Here is a 21,350-nt window from a genome sequence, read left to right as displayed (position 1 = left end):
AATGGGTCTAATAATTCAGAGGGGCTAATAATTCTGACTTCAACTATACAGTGGGTGACACAAGTAGCATTACCCCCGCAAGGGGCACCGCTGCCACACTAAAGGAGTAAGAACAAGTTTTTTGGTATAACGGCAGTTTTCAGCTATGCCGCCAGAAGGCACAAAGGGACAGGATGCGAACAGACAGCAATATATAGTAGCTGTAAATACTATGCTACTTGTAAATGAAGATAAAATAATGAAACAAAGCATTACAATTCCTTCATTAAAAACTTGTTAACAAGCTTTATTGTCATTGTAAACTTAAGTGAAATGAGGATTCATTTTGGAAAGTAAAATTAAAGGGAAAAAAAAGACAAGTAAAATGAAAAAGTACACACAAGTAGGCCAATGAGTACAAATAAGTAGGTCTAAATAAATAAATAAAGCAGTGTTTTAGCCTAAATATAGATATATGTACAGTGTTTGTTATTTTCAAGTGATAGGACTAAGACAGTAAGTAAATAAGCTTTTTCATTGACATTTTCATTTACAGTTCCGTTGTTGATTATATTTTACAATCTTATTTTTTGTCTTAATTATTGTACATAAATAATAAACGAATAATCAAATAGGCCTAAATAATTATTTAATTACAGACAGCATCAAGCTAAATGGTCTAGCACATGGTCTAAAGCAGGGGTGTCAAACTCAATTCCTGGAGGGCCGAAGCCCTGCACAGTTTAGTTCCAACCCTGCTCCAACACACTTACCTGTAGGTTTCAAACAAGCCTGAAGGACTTAATTAGTTTGATCAGGTGTGTTTAATTAGGGTTGGAACTAAACTGTGCAGAGCTGCGGCCCTTTTGGAACTGAGTTTGACACCTGTGGTCTAAAGGATTCTTAAAGATTCTTAAAGAGCCCATATTATGGGTTTTTGAAAATTCCCCTCCATGTAGTGTGTAACACAGCTCTAAGTGAAGTGAAGTATCCAGCTAAGGCTTAAATATGTAAGAGTACAGTGTTTAAAACGGTTGATTCATCTATAAAAGAGTCGACTCATAGTGCTTCAAACGAGTCGCCTTGATACAGAGTCATTAGGTGTTTTGCCATGACGTACGAACGAAACCAAGTTATTCACGTGCACGCGCAAACCCGGGAGATTTCAAACCTGAGGCCCAGCCCTCTGACGCAGTAACGCAGACACAAACACACACACACACACACACACACACATACACACGCACACAAACATGCCGGTCGATTGAAGTCACACTGCAGATGGATATTATCGAGCCTCTACCCAAAGTTGAAACCTCAGCATAATAACCAAGCAGTTGGAAACTACTGGAAACTTCTGCAAACTACATGCTACAAAGAATACATCATCGGCGTTTGTTAAAGGAAGGATCAGTAAAGAGTAACTTACTGATGGACGTCAGGATGGGTTTCTTCCTCCATTTCTCAAGTGTAAGTACGTGCGATTAAAGTTGTTGCCTCGTTGACTCTAGCTTGCAAATGTATTTAGTTGTGATTTGTTACTTGTAACCGCGTGTACTGTACTTTGTTTACGGAGCTCCGTGGACGAGGGTAGTGTGTGTGTGCGTGCGCTGTCGTCCGGAGGTATGTGTGTGTGTGTGTGTGTGTGTGCTGTGTTTTTGTGTTTTTGTGTTTGTGTGCGCGGACGATGGCAATGTGTGTGTGTGTGTTTGTGTGTGTGTTTGTGTCTGTGAAAAGAGCAGAGTGAGACAAGCTTGGATATCTCCTCGACAGTTTTTGCTCAATAAAATAGTTAATCGTCTGAATTGTCAAGTCCATCGACTGTATTTACATTGACCCACTGGCAGCTAAAATCCACGCCTTACACTATCGAGCGTGTATGAACTGTGATTACTTTTATATTGCTGATTAGCTGCTGTGCATTTTACTCTCTGACTGAAGGCAGTCGACCAATCGCAAAAGGCTGTCATTGGTCCAATCAGCGCAGATTAGCTTCGCGCTAAGGAGGGGTTTGGGAACAAATGAATCACTGGACGATTCATACGGGAGTCGCTGGGATAATTAGGTAAAAATAAATGCAGATTATAAGACCATGAAAGTGTTTTTTGACCTTACATGCATATTAGACTGTTGTTGGAGACCCTTACAACCAAGATATGACCCTATTTCATGTATAATATGGGCTCTTTAAGTTGAATGCTACTTCATCAAAAGCATAAAAATAAATGGAACTACCTCAAGCAGATCACTACAATTATAATAGAAAAAAATTGCTGCAGGACGTAAATTGAGTCCCTCAAGTTATTTTTAATATAGCTACAGTTCAGTTCAGATTTCAAAACGTCAATGTTCTCTTTATATATATATATATATATATATATATATATATATACATATATATATATATATATATATATATGTATATGTATATATATATATATATATATATATATATATATATATATATACATATATATATATATATATATATATATATATATATATATATATATATATATATATATATATATATATACATATACATATACATATACATATACATATATATATATATATATATATATATATATATATATATATATATATATATATATATATGTATGTATTTTTTTTTACTTTTTAAACTATTATTGGCTCACTATCTTTTGTGTTTTAATTTCAATTTCAATCACCTTGCATATGTGTGTGAAGTATAATGTGTGGGAAATATATTTATTGACCTTTTAACTAAAATTCCTACTTAAAATATTTTTTTGCCCTGCCATTAATGGGCTCAGAACATATAATCATGAGCTGTTTAGCCTAACCTGAAAATCAGGAAAGATTTTCCTCAGAATTTGACAAAGAATCTTTTTCATTTGCTAATATTACAAGCAGATACACCCAGTCTAATTCATGAGTTGAGCTATTAATCAATTAGGACAGTTCAGCCCTGATAATGAGTAAATTACCGTTCCTAATGCAAAAAAATGGTTTCGAACACGCAGACGACACTGCATTTTTCATATTGTTACATTGGAAATGAGGCATAATGGCTGATTTGCCCTCATCCGACTTTTTTAAATGAGGTGCAGTGCAGCATCATGAACATTTGCCAGAAATTGACTGAATTAATATTGTCTCCCCATTACAATTGAAAATAGTCCAATCTGAAAGCCCCTGATAATATGCAGCTGTGCTTGGCATTAGTGTAAAAGAGCTCCGTTTGTCAGTTTCCTAGCAACCAAAAGCACTATATCTTCACGGCATGTTTTTCCTCTTTCCCCGTGATGTATTCACATGATATTTATAGTGTTGGCCGAAACTACATACGCTATCTGCAAACCAGGCATTGTTGTCAAACCTAAGCACACAAAAAGCCCTTTACTAGAAACTACCTTCTTTCAATTCAAAACTGAACACAAAGATTAGTTTTTTTGTTTGTTTGTTTGAATTCATGAAGACTAATCACATGTGTAAAGTAAACAAAAGTGTAATAAATATTATATACAAATGGTGTTACGTTATCATTATAAAGTGCAAGTTTTTCAAAATAAATCCTGTTGGAGACTTAAAACTGTTGTATATTGCTCAATAAGCAATCAGTTTCTTTTTATTCTGAGGCTCTGGAATAAGCCACTGTCAGAATTGTTTGCTGATGAGCCTCCATTTAATACACAATACACCCATAATGACAGTAAATGTTATGCCAAACTATAAAGTAGTTTTGTGCATTGTGCTGCAGCTTTTTAAATTGGGCGACATGACATGTATACGACAGAACGAGATTATGAGTAATCTTTGAGGGCGTCAAACTATTATAATATGAAAGGCTCCAACACAAAGCAGCACAAATCACACACAGGTGCAGAATAATGTAACAAAACAAAGCTACAGTGTACAGAGCTCTGCACCTAAAGGATCCAGCAAAATAAAGTTTTCTATGCAAAATAGACCCACATATCGAGTAATGAATGACATTTATAAATCATCTTGACATGATGATTAGGTGAACCCAAATTTAACGATTATGAGCTCGCATTTTAGGTTTGGTTCTATTGGTCTAAATCAGTGGTTCCCAAACTGTGTTCACCCATTTCTAACATTTGCCACCTGTTAAGCACCCCTTTCTCCGATTACACTCCATTTTTAACAACAATAATTAAATACACATATTTTCTGGAAACGTGATTAAAATAAAATAATAAAATGCGTGAATTTAATGGACGAGCTTTTATGAAGTTGACAATTTTCTCAGCATCATTAAGCACAGAAAAAAAAGTTTATCTGGCATGTTTCTCATCGCTAGAGAATGCTAGCAGTGTACACAGGAAACCAATGGTGCAACTTTTCACTTCTTTGTGCCTCCTTTTTTCCTCTTCTGCAGCTCCTCCAATATTTCTTGAAAAAAGCTTACAGGCATGTCATGTAAGTGGCTGTATCATGTTTGTAAGTGCTGGACCATATATGAGGGCTTAAGACTGCTATTAGCTAAAACCTCACCACAGACTACACATTGCAGATTTGGATTTTCTGCATCTCCAATCCATGTAAACCCGAAACCAATGTAGCTGTCAACTATATTTGCATTTCCTACCTAACATTTTCTCACTTTCTAGCGTATGCCTAATTCTCTTCATCAGTACATCTCTGCTGGATTTCTCTGTTCTCTGCGCCTCTTTACCTCATTTGGTATCCTCCGAGTCCATACTGTACATTGAAGGCCGCTACACATCTCCATAGAAGAGGCTGATGTAGATGATTCATCCCTACTGTGATTTCACTTCTTTAAAAGGTGTTAGTTTTTATAAATGTGTCCAGGTGTCCATTTTTTATGAATATTCATTTATTCATTTTCTTTTTAGCTTAGACTTTTTATTACTCTGGGGTCACCACAGCAAAATGAACCGCAAACTTATCCAGCATATGTTTACGCAGCGGATGCCCTTCCAGCTGCAACCCACCTCTGGGAAACATCTATACACACTTATTCACACTCGTACACTACGGACAATTTAGCCTACTAAATTCGCCTGTACCACATGTCTTTGGACTGTGGGGGAAACTGGAGCACCCAGAGGAAACCCACGTGAACACGGGGAGAATATGCAAACTCCACACAAAAATGCCAACTGACCCAGCCGGGGCTTGAACCAGCAACCTTCTTTATCTGTGGTGCAGTGGGTAACACATTCACCTCACATTAAGACACAAAAATGCAACCTCTTAAAGATCTGCAGGATGTACTGCATGCAATTCTAGAACCACAGAGAAACGCCAACTGACTCCGCGGAGGCTCAAACCAGTCTTCTGCAATCAAGGCTCTAAGATCATCATGTAACGCACATATCTCGGCAAACATAACATTATACATTCATTTTCTTTTCAGTTTAGTCCTTTTATTAATCAGGGGTCGCCACCACGGAATGAACCGCTAACTTATCAAGCATTTGTTTTACGTAGCACATGCCTTTCCAACCCCAACCTATCACTTGGAAACACCCATACACTCATGCATTGACACACATACACTATAGCCAATTTAGCTTTTTCCATTCACCTGTACTACATGTCTTTGGACGGTGAGGGAAACCGGAGCAACGAGAGGAAACCCACGCAAACACGGGGAGAACATGCAAACTCCACACAAAAATGCCAACTGACCCAGCCGGGGCTTGAACCAGCAACCTTCTTAATGTGAGGTGAATGAGTTACCCACTGCACCACAGATAAAGACACAAAAATGCAACCTCTTAAAGATCTGCAGGATGTACTGCATGCAATTATAGAACCTGTATTAAACTGTAATGAGCAACACTGCAGTGATAAAGAGAAAAACTAAGCATCTTCTCTTTTTATTGTCACATCCTATGACATCATGTCAACTTTTTGATTTGTTTATTTGTCTTTAATTCAAGCCTTCCTATTTAAGGGTCTATTCTTATTTGGCAGATTTAGTTTGATTGAAACCAAGGATAAACAATACAGTTTACAGTACCTCTATTTGCAGAGCTAGTCCAAAACCATTACTTAATTTTTTTGTAATCGTTGATATACATCTAATAATATACATCTTCTATACATCTCTCGTTAAGCCTCAGAACTATTTACTTCACCTCACCCTACCCCATACTCATCCTCTATTTTGCACTTCCGTTTATCGTATATTGCAGTGTTATCGTATCTAGCAGTGTTATCCAGCAATTTATCGTATATAGCAGTGTTATCAGCTTATATTTACAAAGTGCATCTTATTTATATCTCTAGTTTTACCACAGAACTGTTTACTTCACCTCACCGTATATCCCCTCTCATCTCCTATTTTGCACTTCTGTTTATCGTATATAGCAGTGTTTCTCAAACTTTTTTCACCAAGTACCACCTCAGAAAAAATTCTCTCTCCAAGTACCACCATAATGACTTGTATTGAAATACATAGTAGGGCTAATTAAGTGGCTACAGCTAAGTTCACAAACGTGGCAGATTAATTTTTATTATTATAAATATTCATTATTGTCAGCCACTTTAAACATAATAAATAGTTTGAACAATAACACACTTAAAAAAATAAAAAAGATAAATAAAACATCAACGTTTATATTAAAATGTGATTTTAACAGTTCATTAAAAATGGCACTGTAGTAATTTCAAAAAAATATGATATTCCAAAGACGCATTTTTTTAAATATCTTCAACTTAGAAGCTTTATATCCTCATCTCAAAATCATTCACTAGATATTCCTAACATTTCTTCATTAGAGGCAGCAATCCTAGGACACTGTTATGATAAAGGTTCAATTTCCTCTTTGTACAGATTGTTTGTGTCTGGCTCTAACGAATCCTCAGAATCAAAACTGAAGTTATGGAAAGAAGATATGGAAGATGAAATATCTCTAGAAGACTGGAACGAGGCATGTAGGAGAGCTCAGATACAGACAATCAATAGTAGCCTGAAACTCGTACAGTACAAATGGTTAATGCGAACATACATAACTCCTGCTATATTGCACAAGTTTAATGATAATATTCCAGATACCTGTATAAAGTGCAATGAGGTAAGAGGAACACTTTATCACTGTATTTGGGAATGTGTGAAAGTGAAACCCTTTTGGCAAGATCTTATTGAAATAATTGACCAAATTTTATTAAAGAAATTACCGTTGGATCCTAAGATTTTTATCCTGGGTATATTTCCTGTCAGCCCTCTCTTACAAAGCAAAGAGGTCAGATTCATAAACATGTGTATTTTACAAGCTAAACGTATTATTGCTCTTAATTGGAAAAATATAAATGAACCTAGAATAGGAAAGTGGATTAAAGAAATGGCATCTCATATTTCAATGGAAAAGATCACGTATATTATCAAAAAGAAACAAAATGTGTTTGAAGATACCTGGAGACCTTTTAATAACTTTCTAAAGTACAATGTCAATGTGGACAGTCTACTACAAATAGAACAGGCTTAGGAATATGGGAAGTATCATGGTCTAAACAGACTACCTGATTTAAACATATCCCCTCCCTTTTTTTTTTTTTTTCTCTTCCCCCTTCTTATTATATTTTTTTTAATTGTTTATTTATTTTTATTTTACTTATTTACTTATTATTATTTATTTATTTATTTTTAAGGGAATGGGTTGTTGGGAGGGAGAATGGGGGGTAAAAAGTTTGCTGTGCCTTCATGATTATTGTTCTGTAATTGTGTAATCTGTTGTGATATGCAAATGGAAAAAAAGTAATAAATATATTGTACAAAAAAAAATGGCACTGTTCTTAAAAAGTTAAAAGAAAACTGCTGTACTTAAAATTTAAAGTATTATCATAAAGTAGCCTATCAAAATCTGCTAATGTTTCTTGGACCTCATAAATATAGGTTATACACCTCATAAATATAGATTATACAATATGCCATAATATTCATATATAACTCTGTCTGATAAATTTTGAAATATATGTTGCATGTATGTATGACTTATTTGTATATCTTTGAAATCTAAACGTTAACTTGTATTTTAAATATATTAATTGGATTTACATATTTAAATTAGAAATTAGATCTGCTTTGCATGTTAGGCTATGTGTGTCAGAGAAGCAAGTGATTAAACTATACCTGTCAACATTGGGATATAAAAATACGAGATATGGCCCCAACAACCGTTACAAGTATGGGTGAGGAAAATAACTTCAAATGATAGAATACATAACAAACATTAGAAAAATGAAATTAAAATAAAAAGTTTAGCCTATTAAAATCAATTTCCTAATCACATTGTTTTTAATCGCATACGCGTCAAAGGGTTCAAAGTGTGTTCATTTTTTTACTTGAATTATTCAGCGATTCCTATGTGTACCACTAGAAGGAAGCCTGCGTACCACTTGTGGTACATGTACCACAGTTTGAGAACCACTGGTCTATAGTTATTTCTACTGTGACTTGTTGTTTAGTGTGATTTGTATGAAAACTATATATTTACATGTTTGAGTAGTGAAATGCACTTAATCACATTGCACACGTATATAAATGTACATTGTATATCTGTACAGTGACCATAAAAGGCATTCTATTTTATACTAATACATGTATTTTTATTTCATTTATAATTGTAATAAACATTTTGGGTAGAGATACATAAGTAGGACACATGTTTGTTGCCTTAACTCCTAATTAAATGCCTTGATGCCTAATTAAAATAAACACTAGTATGATTGCTCTGTTTGTTTAATTTATCTGTGTAAGTGTGAACGCAGACACCCATTAAACAAGCAGATCAAGTCTGCAGAAAAGATCAATTTGTTTCCGAAAAGATGTGTTCACACTTGTATTTGGTTGCTTTAGGTTTAAACAAACAAAAAAAAGACACTTTTAATCCTGGCTCATTTAATGTTTATTCCAGGGGTGTCCAAACTCGGTCCAGGAGGGCCGGTGTCTTGCATAGTTTAGCTCCAACTTCCTTCAACACACCTCCCTCTTTTTAACATACCTAGAAATAACTTGATTAGCTAGTTCAGGTGTGTTTAATTTTTGAGTTGAAACTTAAATTAGCAGGAAACCGGCCCTCCAGGACTGAGTTTTGACACCTCTAGTTTATACTGTCATTTTAACACCAAATCAAAAGATGCAAAACAAAAAATGGCGATAAAAGAAAGAGAGAATTTATTGACACAGTTTGGCTTAGTGTGTGTTCACATTTGTAGACCTTGTGGTTCTTTTCAAGCCAAGCTTAGGCCCCATTTACACTAATACGTTTTAGTTTTAAAATGTATAAGTTTTGCTACGGTTACCCAATCTGTCCACACTACGCTGAATTTTGAGCACCGAAAACGGTGCGTTTTAGAAACACTTCGTGTCAATGTGGATGGGGGAATAGGGTGTACACTTTTTCAGAATCTCAAACTTCCCTTGCGAGTGCTTTTAACGCCTGCTGTTTTCGTGTAAATCCACCAAAGGCCACTGTCAACTGACTTACCAATCAAATGACCCACCCTCCTCCTCCTCTAAACCCATCCAATAGTGATTTCAAAAGCACCGGTTGACACACCCACACACCTCCCTAAACCCAACCGACCGTTTTCAAAAGCAATCCAGAAACAGAAAAGCCTTTGCCTGATTTTTACCACCTTTTAAGATTTTACCACATTCTTACATTCTCTTTACCGGTTTATTTTATTTTTCTGCTTTTGTTTTTGTCTTATCTGCTTTCTTGAACCCTTCTTCGCTGGACACAAACCCCCCTCATCGTGGTCAAATCCTCTCTGCGTCTCAAGTCCGCAAACGTACATGGTGAGCTAACTAGACAAACAGGTAACAGCAGAAAAGCTGTCCATGCGAAAGTAAGCAGTCAACTTCAAGGAAAGGCGTCATAACATCTTGTAGCATTCGTTTTAAGGATGATATGCAGCCATACATAGCTCTGGTTACATAATTCTCAATCTCTTGAAATTTGTATAGGGCTATGTTTTCAGAATGAGCCTATGTTGGTTCATTTGGTGAAAAAAATAAGGATAATGCTGGATTACTTAGTATTTATATTATTTAATCATTTTTATAAGCAACCTAAAGACATAAACAACAAAACAAATGCATTTATCAGTACTGTTTGACCAGTATTCGATCCTGCAAAAAAGAAACTGAAGCAGATGCTGCTACTGAATGTTAAATCACTGCATCACTAGATGTGATATGCATACATTTGCATTTATTACATTTTGCAAATTATAATGCTCCCTAAATCAACCTCATCTGATCTGATTCAGCTTGAGACTGACAGATCGTCATGCAGTCACATTCATCAGAATGGCTGAAACAGAAGCAAAGGTCAGCCAAAGCAACTCAGGCAAGTCTGTCATCATCTTCATGAAATGACTGTCCTCTACATCTCTTTTCCGCCTCAGGGCAGCATTGCTGTACTTTACCAAATGCTTCCGTTTAGCACCTCATGATGGTTTGCAGCCATCATGTTGCGAACCCGCTGGCTATTTCTGCTCCATCTGCCTGCTTCCACCAACAGACCAGCTGACTGGGGACAAAAACACATGCAAGCGGCTGTCTCCAAATGCAGCTCTGATGGCGGCATCAGATTGTTGTTTTGGGTCTAGTATGTTAGTTTGACACAAAACTGTCTCCCAGCAGCCAGTAGCTAGTGATCACATTTATAGCATTGGCCTGATTATTTACTCAGCTCTAGCTTAGGGGGAGGGCATTGTGATGAGGATAAATTTTACTTCTCCAGCAGGTGCTCGAGCCGAGCTGACCTAAATCTGCTCCGAGAAGAGGTATCGCCGTACAATAAAAATCACAACAAGCCCCCTTCAGCACCTCTTTGACTAAATCATCCTCGGCAATGTCAAGGGTTGCACCGTGAATATGCAAAAGTATGACAATGCCATGCAAATGAACAGCCATATAAGCCGGATAACAGTCTGGAGGTTGAAGCTTTGCTGACTGTGTGTGTGCAGTGCTTGCTCGTCTTATTTGTCTATGGTTGCAATGGAATAAATATTCAGGATACGGATGTGGTATTTTGGAATAAGCAACTTTTACACAACAGCAGTGCATTAATGGGTTAGTTCACACAAAACTGACATGTTTATTCATTCATTCATTTTTGACTTAGTCCCTTTATTAATCAGAGGCCTCCACAGTGTATTGAACCGCTAATTTATCCAGCATATGTTTTACGCAATGGATGCCCTTCCAGCTGCAACTCATCACTGGTAAACACCCATACACTCTTGTTCACACACATACACTATAGAAAATTTAGCCAGAGCACCCGGAGGAAACCCTCCCAAACATGGAGAGAACATACAAACCCCAAGCAGAAATGCCAACTGACCCAGCCAGTGCTCGAACAAGTGACTTTCTTGCTGTGAGGCAACCCACTGTGCCACCACAAGCCCAAAATGACATTTTATGTTATGTTATTAATTATTCGTTCTCAAGTAGTTCCAATATCTTAAGGCATATCAAAACACAAATGAAGATATTTAGATTAATAATCATTATTATTATTCCCCTCATCCCTCATTCTCCATACAATGGTCCGAAACATTCAAAGTCTAGGAAAAAATAGCAAAAACTGTCAAAACATTCCATGTGGTTTAACTGGAACCACAAAGATCCTATAACACTTTTAAACACCAACATTTTTTACACATGTAATGTCACTTTTTTTAAAGGGCACCTATGATTAAAATCATCTTTCTGTAGATATAGTGTGTTCAGAGTCATATTGGAGTAAAAGAAACACAAGTCTTTTTTTTTTTTTTTCCTGATGTTAATATAGGATCCAAATCCTTTCCATTTTGAGGATCACTGCAACGTGACATAGCAGTGCGGTTTTCCCGCCCACCAAATTGATTGACAGCCACATATTAACTCCATGGTAATGCTTATAATCATATCAACAAGACAGGATGAACACAAAGCAACTGGGATTAAAAGATCTGTTCAGCTCTCTGTGATCAACTGCACCTCAAGAATGAGTTTATTAAGTTAAAAACGTTTTTAAAACAGTGCATGATTGTAATAAAGTCAGTAAAATCGCTATGTAATTCATCACCTCAGCTGCATGTCAGTACAATTATAAAAGAAGACACTTTAATCCTAGTTAGTGGATGTTAAATCAGGTTCAATTTGTACATTAACATCTGAGATCTGCTTCCTTAATTTAATATGCTGCTATTCTGACGCAGCAGGAGATGGAGAAACACAGAGATATAGGTAGGCCCACACGGAATCTGTGAGCGCAGAATTCCACAGATTTTTAGCCCATCATTAAATGTTTATTTACTTGTGCAAATGTCTGTAAATTTACAGTTATTCATTTTTTTTCTAATTATTTCAGTAATATTTTTGACTAATATTAAAATATTCATGATTTATTTACAAAACAATTTGTAAAGTAATATTTTCTTTTTAGTAGATATATTATGAGAGACTTGCTTTGTTTACCAAATAAAGTACATTTAATTGGATTTGCATAGTAAACGTTAAATAAAAAGTTAAGTTATTCTTTTCTATTCATATATTAAGTTTTAAGTTATGATACTCCCAAAATCATTTTGCATAAATCCGCAGATTTAAAAAATAATAATAATAATTAAAATAAAAATACTAATGCTTTCCTTCTTAGACTTTACACACCAGAAACTTCCCTACAGCACTTATTCATTGTTGTTCTTATAGTTGTGTAAATTGCTTCCTTGTCCTCATTTGTAAGTCGCTTTGGATAAAAGTGTCTGCTAAATGAATAAATGTAAATGTAACAAAATTCTGCGCAAAAATATCATAAAATTTCTTCAGATTCCAGCTGGCCCTAGCCATAGGAAGTGATCTCTGTGGCAACGACAGGTACATGGAAATGGTGGGCGGGGAGAACTAGCTCATTTGCATTAAAGGCACAGGCAAAAAAAATTGCTATAATGTGCTCAGAGCTGAAAAATTCCAATAATCTGAAAGGTATAATAAATAATCTGATAAGTATTTTGAACTGAAACTTTACAGGCACATTCTGGAAACGCAAAATACTTCTCTTAAATCTTGAAAAAGAGAAAAAAATAGGTGACCTTTAACAAAATATTAATCTAAACATTAGATATGGTATCATTGTGGAAAATGTTGAATCCATTTACAGACCCTAATATGTTGTTCTTGTGAAAATAACAAGCCATAAAAGCAGCATAAAATGTTTTCTGTTAGAGTTGAAAATAGTGTCTGTTAACATCACTGTACTTGAACTGTTTTCACAATAGAGTACTAGCTCCAGCAAAAGCTGTTCATATACAGTGATAAGAAAGGTAACTCGATGTCACCGTTTTATGTGTCAACTATATGTAACAGTCCTAGCAGTGGCTCTTGTTGGCAAAGAAATCATTTTCCTCAAGTGGTCTAGTGGTTCACCATGATAAAACTGCACATTGCTTTTATGTCAAGCTGTATTGTGCATATTGGCTTTTCAGCAGTGAGGCAATTATCAAATACACTCTCACACTCTTTTTCAGTCTTTCTCTCAAACAGCTTTTATCATTTCAGAGAACGGGTTTATATGGTTCCTTTCAGAAATGGTTTTAAAAGAATAATCGCTTTGTTGTGTTGCTGGAACAACATGTACAGTTCGCAGACATAAGCTATTTGGTTTTCTCTTAAATGTGCATGAAGGTGCTTTCACACCATGCGATTACCATACTTACAAAACTCTAACTTGTAATGAGTGTTTACGAACTTGCTGAACTAAACAACTGTAAACTGAATTATTTTTTGAGATCTATTATTGTCCAAAATTGTATATAGTACATGAAAAATATGTATTTTAAAAAGACACAATGTACATATTCGGATAGCCTTTGCCACAGAATGACAACATGGTGGATGTGGTATGGGAAATTCAAATGCTCACATGCTATTTTAGATGTGCTGTACAAGTATCAGTTGTACCACATGACCATGCTATGATAGAGTATTGAGTGTTGCTCATAAATCTGTTTCCAAGGACATCTTAAAGTCAATTATTTTATTGTTTTGCATAAAACAGTCCCACTGAGACAATAGACGAGTAAAGATTAATTAGTTAGTATATTAGCTTTAACATCTATAAGATCTTGATTTTGTAAAATCAGTGAAGTGTTTAAAATAATGATCTATCAGTCACTAAATATTTTACAATAATATATATTTTCTTCTTATTTATTTATTTATTTATTTATTCATTCATTCATTCATTTAATAATGCCATATTATCATGACTGCCAGGGATCTAGCTTTTCAATATTTCACATATTTCATATAACATTCAATATCAACCAAATTACAATTATGCCACCAAACTGCACTACATTTCAGGCACCTCACTCTCACACCAGTTCCGGATTACCACTGATTACTTGCACACAGCTGTAGCTCCTGAAGACTGATTAGTTGGGTTTTATATACACCACACAACCTCATACACATTGCTGAGTCTTGTTAGCTGTGAGCAATTCAAAATGTTTTCCTTATCCTGCCTTCTGGGTTTTTGACCCTGTGTTTTGTTTACTGTTTATCTTGATTTACTGCCTGTCCTGACCATTCGCCTGCTTTTCTAACTATGCTTTGGATTACCTGCATGCTCCCGTCTGTTCTTGTTTTGATCTTTGCCAGCCTGAAGATTCTCTAATGTTTGTTTGTTTGTTTGCTTTATTTATAGAGCACATTTAAAAACAACAGATGTTGACCAAAATGCTTTACAAAATGACCAGCATACAAAATCTATACCTATATATAAAAATTGTGCAAAATAGATAACAGATTAAAATTACTTAATTACAATCAAAGGCAAGAGACAGAAGGTGATTTTTTAGATGAGACTTAAAAGCACCAAGTGAAGAGCATGACCGGATCTGTAAAGGCAGACCATTCCACAATCGGGGGGCTGCAGCAGAAAAAGCCCTGTCACCTCTTGATTTCAACCGCGTTTTGGGTACAACTAGCTGAAACGTGTTTTCAGACCTGATTGGCCTCAATGAAGTGTGCCAGTGAAGAAGCTCTGAGATGTAAGTCCGTGCCAGACCATTCAAACTTTTAAAAACTAGTAGCAATAACTTATATTGAATTCTAAATTGGACTGGGAGCCAGTGAAGAGACAATAAAACTGGTGAGATACTAGAAATTTTTTTTGTCCCAGTTAAAAGCCTAGCAGCTGCATTTTGAACCAGCTGCAGGCGTGCTATTGATGCCTGTGAAACTCCAGAATACAAAAAGTTACAGTAGTCCAGTCTTGACATAATAAAAACATTAATGACAGTTTCCAGCTCTTTAAAAGAAAGAAAAGGCTTCAATTTGGCAAAGTTCCTTAATTGATAGAAACCACTTTTGACGACTGAGTTTATTTGCTTGTCGAACTTTATACTTATACTTTATACTACTTTGAATAAACTGCACATGAATCCTCATCTTTGTTGTCAACATGACTCAGTACAAATATCAGCAGAATTGGATAACTTCATGGCAACATCTGTAATAATTATTCAATATATTTTACAATCATAACTGTTTCTTAATTATCATCCATTAAACAAAATCACAAGTAACAACAACACTGATAAAAAGTCAATTTTTTTTTTTTTGATAAATGCTCAAAAAAGCCTCAAAGACCAAGTGGTGCTCGCTGCAGAGCCATTTGGGCGAGCTGAGCTCCAGCGAGGGGGAGCTTGAGCTTTAGCTCCACCTTTTTTGCACGTCTTCTACGAGTGATGTCACTGGGGGTAGGGTTAGGGGTGGGGTTGGTGTACGCATTAAAACAGCTTACAGGAGGCAGAACGAGAGCTCATGCTCCCCCTCGCTGGAGCTCAGCTCTGCTCAAATGGCTCTGCAGCGAGCACCCTCTCTCAAAGACACCTCAAAAATATTTCAAGTAAAATATTTCCTGAATAAAAACGTTCTCTGGTGTCATTTGAAAATATACATTATGTTAAAATATGCTTTATAGTCAAAAATGTTCTTACACAAGTTACACAAAGGTTTCTTTTCCCCTTTCAAAAATACAAGTGTGTCTGGAGTGGCCAATTCTGCATCTTGTACGTTCAACCTGATCATGTCTATTTTCAGTATGGTAATTTTTTCTTTCATTTTCAAATGGATTCACTTCATACAGTTTGTTGTAATAAATGCATCCTGTTCCTTTTGCTGATTCTTATGAAAGTACAACAGATGTCTTGAAAAACACAGAAATATCATTTGTTGTTGCAAAATTGTGTTTATGGTCTTTAAGTTTCTTTTGTCAAAACATCATCAAATGCTTATTTTATTTAACTGCAGTGATAGCTGAAAATTGTGATTTTCTTGATTTAACTGAGCACATATATTACTCTATAATCGCTATCAGAATAGGCTGAGAAATGCAGTATTGATACATCCTTGATATACATTATTATATCCCAAGTGATGTTCAACAGAGCAAGGAAACATTGACAGCATTTAATTTCCTAACATATTATTAATAATTAATTAATATTATTATTAGATTTATTGGAACAAACCACTCTCGTAAAGTGTGGTTTCACATCGATAAATATGCAGAACATTTACGGAATGACTTTTATGGTAGATAAAAAAAATAAACTAAAAAAAAGCTTTAGCATTCATGCAGCTGCTTTGTCCCAGAGACATGCAAAGGCAGAAGTGCGTACAGCAGCCAAATGTTTACACGTTTGACTACATTACAAATTCTGTAGAAGGATGAGTACTGCGAGCAACTTCAATGAAAACTTATAGAGGAATACTTTCGCATGTTGAGATGTACATAATACGTGTGTGTGTGTGTGTGTGTGTGTGTGTGTGTGTGTGTGTGTGTGTGTGTGTGTGTGTGTGTGTGTGTGTGTGTGTGTGTTCACTGGAGCACTTCTTCATGTGCACACGATGGAGATGGCTCTAAACGTGAACGTGCTCTCCGGCAATTTTCCTTCTGCATTCACAAAAATGAAATAACCAGTAATGTTACAACTTCTCTTTCCAGAAAATTGTTGAAACTAACTTACCAGTATTTTCAAAAGGGGCCCGTTCACATATGACCCCTTTCTAAAAAACTACTGGTAATTTTCCGGAAAGGTCTGTATGCGTGATGAGCTAACTAAGGGGACTTATTAAACAAGCAAACTTAGCTAAAGTAATCAACCTACTTAAGCCACTAAATTGTGCTTTAGGGTGAATACTGACATCTTGGACAATAACTAGTAAAAAATTAAAAAAACTCAAAGACATTTGGTAATTAAATAATTAAAAACTATAATTAAAACTATTGTTAAAAATGTGTAAAAAAACTGAAACTTCACATACACACCACTCTAGGGACATCAATAAGGGGCATAATAGGTCCCCTTTAATGAATCACTGATGTAAAATTTGCTATCAAAGCCAAATCTGAGCTCAAGCTTCAGAATGAACAAACCTTACTGTAAAAGCTACTGTAAACTGTTACAGTTACTGTAAAAACATAATACCCACTGAAATACCAGTGCCATTAGCATCTTTGTCAAAAAAACAAAAACAAAAAAAACTGTACTTTTATTTAACTAAAGCTACAGTACTTTCTCTACTTTCAATCATCAGCAGCTTGTAGGTTTCACAGTACCTTCGTCAATGATCTGTTGTGTTAGAGTATCATTGTTGGAGACAGCATGTCTGTAAAGTGTGCCTGCCAATGTATATAGGGTGTAAAGGGTGCCAGGGGGTTAATTAAAACCACTAACCCACTGAGGAAGAAAAGGTAAGAGGCTCTTGGCATCTGGGCTGACCTGTGCAAATGATGCTCCGCCTGCCATGTTCAAAGGCAATTTACATCCCTCTAGCAACCATGCAGCTGTCAAGCAACATCCCCGAGGCACTGCTGTCGCTTCAATTATCACAAGCTGAGGTGCAGATCAGCGCACATTCCATCCCCATCCCGTCTGGATTGCCCAGGAGTAAGACATTGTGCTGATGAACTCTGTCAGTGGAAGGAGAAAGACAAGAGAACGTCAGGAGTGAATGTTGAGGAAAACAAGTGGAATGTGGGCATGATTGTGGCCACAGGAGAGGAAACTCTGCTCCAAATGATCAGTCAACAGTAGTGGTTTACTGGCATTATTTAACAGGTACTGCAACTTGTATCAGTTTTCAGAACACAGCCTCCAGACTGTTTGATGACATCACTGCCGACAGAGTAGAAGTGGTATTTCAATAACTTATGTTGTGGGAGAAATGTCAGCCAAAAGTCAAATCTGTCACAATGTTTTTGTTGAATAACCACAGAAATGTCTTAAAGCCTATGTTAGAGTAAAATAAAATGGAGCAAATTATAATAGTGTAAATAAAAATGACATAAGATAATAAAATAAATAAAATAAAATACATTACAATAAAATAGATTTAAAATGTAATAAAACAGGTTAAAATAAAATTTATAAAAAATATAATAAAATAGATTTAAATAAAATAGATTAAAATTATATAATAAAAAAAGATTAGAAATAGATTAGAAATATAATAAAATAGATTAAAATTAAAAATTAAAAATGTAATAAAATGTATTAAAGCAAAATAGATTACAACAGAATAGATTAAAAATATTATAAAATATAATTAAATAGATTAAAATAAAATAAATTATAATACATTAAAAACTATAATAAAACAGATAAAAAATTAAATTAATTTAAATATAATAAAATAAATAGAAATAAAATGCGTTAAATAAAATAAAACGGATTAAAAATTTAATTGGGTAAAATTTTATTTAATTTAATTAAATAGAGTAATATAATACAACATAACAACATGTTTTCATTAAATATCCACAGGAATACTGCAATATTTTAAAATCTCTTTTTAAATTAATCAAACACAAACACATGATTAATTAATCACACCAAAATCTCACAAGCAAGAATGCTTTGCATTGAAAACAAAACAAACTTAATGTTTGTTAAATTAGCACAGGATTATTGCATTCATTGTTTCATTTTAGAACCTCCCATTGAGTTTATAATTACTCAAAGCAAAATCACACAAACAATATTGTTGTTGCTGTATTAAATATGGGATGAAAAAATGTTTTCATTAAAAAAACCATTAGAGTATTTGAAAGATCATCTTAAATCGGCCTCTCTTGTTATTAAACCAATTATGCAAACAACAATGGTGTTGTTATAAGAAACAATAAAACTAATCCAATAACTGCATAAAAGGAATGTGAAAGAAAATGTGAATGTTATCAAAAGCATGTGTGCACAATCTTTTCAAACCTTTAATTTATATATTAACAACTTAACACTTTATAATAGTCACATTGATTAATATTAGTTCAGGTATTTATATTAAAAAAATACAACCGTTTAACTTTTACATTTGATTTTATAATAGATTAGTAAATGTTGAAAATTTGCATTATGTGAGAACAATAAATAAATGTTAATGGTCACTCTTTACAATAAGGATTCATTAGTTAATGTTAGATTATGTATTTAGTAACATGAACTAATATAGAAAAATGCATGCACAACGTTTATTAATAATAGTTCATCTGCATATACAACATATTAATGGTTCAACATAGTTTAACATAATTGACAGAAAAATTCATGCTTGTAAACATTAGTTAATGCACCGTGAGTTAACACGAACTAACAATGAATAACTTTAATTAACTATGTTAACAAAGTAAGAACAAATACTGTAATACATGTATATGCGTTTATTGTAAGAAAAAACATCACAAATGAAAACTAACAAAACATTATTGTAAATTATTACCATATTTACCAATACAGCAAACTACAGTTAAATGAAATCTTAAGTGTTAACTGTTACCAAAAAATGAAATACGTCCCATAAGGCCAGACAGAATCTGTGAACAATGTTTGCCATTTCTACCCAGAATTTCATACAAAATATGTGAATTTAAGCAGAATAATTTTGAGTATAGTAACAAAAAAAATAACATCTGAAATAAAAAAAATAAATAAAATAATTACTTCAATATTTATTAAAGGTTTGCAATGCAAATCCACTTAGAACCACTTGGTTGGTAAACAAAGTTCCATATTAAACTCATATATCAACACACATTTACATAATGAAATAAATAGATTAAATAATAGACTGATGCATGCCTACAACGCTGGAAGGTATTTCATAGGGCTGAATCATAAATCGACATAAAATCTCATTTGTCTTGCACTTCATATGAGAAAAGTATGATGTGATGAGCAGTAAATATCTTCCAGTAGGTCAGAGGGCACTCTCTTTCACTAAAGAGTCACACAAAACAAACCTGTCTATAGAAAATGCCTGTCTATGATAAATCTTATAGGTTAAACAGAAGATTGATCTGCTTTCTATTTAGTCGACGGGATTAATCAACATGACCACAACAAAATATGGTTATCCCAACAGTTGTTATAATAATTTTCCTGACAGAAAAGTGTGCATGATGCTTTATAAATGCTATTATGAAATATGCTGTGTGTGCTTTTTTCAGTGTAACAACACACACGCGGTATTTTTGCACATGCTATTAGGTTTAAAGAGCTCCTATTAAATAACCTTCCATGCAGTACAATGTGTAACACAGCACTAAGTGTCAAATACTCAAACTCAGAGTTGAATAAATGAATAGTGTTGGTTCGGTTCTTTCACCTGAATGCATCGATCGTTCATATGGTACATCGATCGTTCATATGGTGCATCGATTAGTGATATGGTAAAATGTGAACGCACCTTTCCTATCAGACACTAGCAGAGCGTGGAGCTCATGGACCCGATCATGACATAAAGCAAACGATCACTGACAGATGGAGATTCAACTTCGGAGAATAAAGAGTTAAAGAAAATATTCACAACAATATCTCAGTATAGCCAGCCATGTGCTGTGTTTGTTCCTGTCATTTTTCAGATTTTTGATACAATAACCTACCCTGAAACGCAGGATTCACCGGCTGTTTGCTATTAAAGGAAGAAGCAGCAGAGACTATTATGTATGGGACTTTCTCAGACTTTGACAGGGACTTTGTCAGTATTTATGTATCTCCCAGGTTAAATCTGTATGGAGCTAATTACATATTGTGTGATGTTATTGTATTATGGCCTGTTGTTAGAACCCCCAAACCATAATTTGACCTTCTATGATGCAAAATAGGGGCTCTTTAACATTGGTAACATTTACCACTTAGGGAAGTAGTTCACAGAGAAGCTACCCAAACAGCTGTCAATAATCGCAGAATGAATACTTGTGATTTGATCACATGATGATATCACATGCAATATGTTGCATAGTTTAAGAGAAAACTATGGCTCTGGCTAAGTCTGAAGTCGTCTACTCGAGTAGTTGCTGCATTTTAAATTACTACACGACTGTTAG

The 21,350-nt window shown here is 34.8% G+C and overlaps 1 long non-coding RNA gene across 3 annotated transcripts in view; it reads right to left on the bottom strand.

Moving 5' to 3' along the window:
- LOC147832231 (uncharacterized) overlaps positions 1-21,350 on the bottom strand; it is a 328,520-nt gene that overhangs the window by 145,799 nt on the left and 161,371 nt on the right. For all 3 annotated transcript variants that reach the window (XR_015518505.1, XR_015518503.1, XR_015518504.1), the window contains exon 3: positions 17,749-17,939. This is a non-coding gene — a long non-coding RNA (uncharacterized LOC147832231). The remainder of the gene's footprint in view (positions 1-17,748; positions 17,940-21,350) is intronic.

Source organism: Danio rerio, chromosome 20, assembly GCF_052040795.2.
Source record: "Danio rerio strain M-AB ecotype USA chromosome 20, GRCz13ab, whole genome shotgun sequence".
Classification (NCBI taxonomy): domain Eukaryota; kingdom Metazoa; phylum Chordata; class Actinopteri; order Cypriniformes; family Danionidae; genus Danio; species Danio rerio.
Note: the sequence above shows the minus strand (reverse complement) of the source record. Positions and strands in the feature narration are given on the sequence as shown.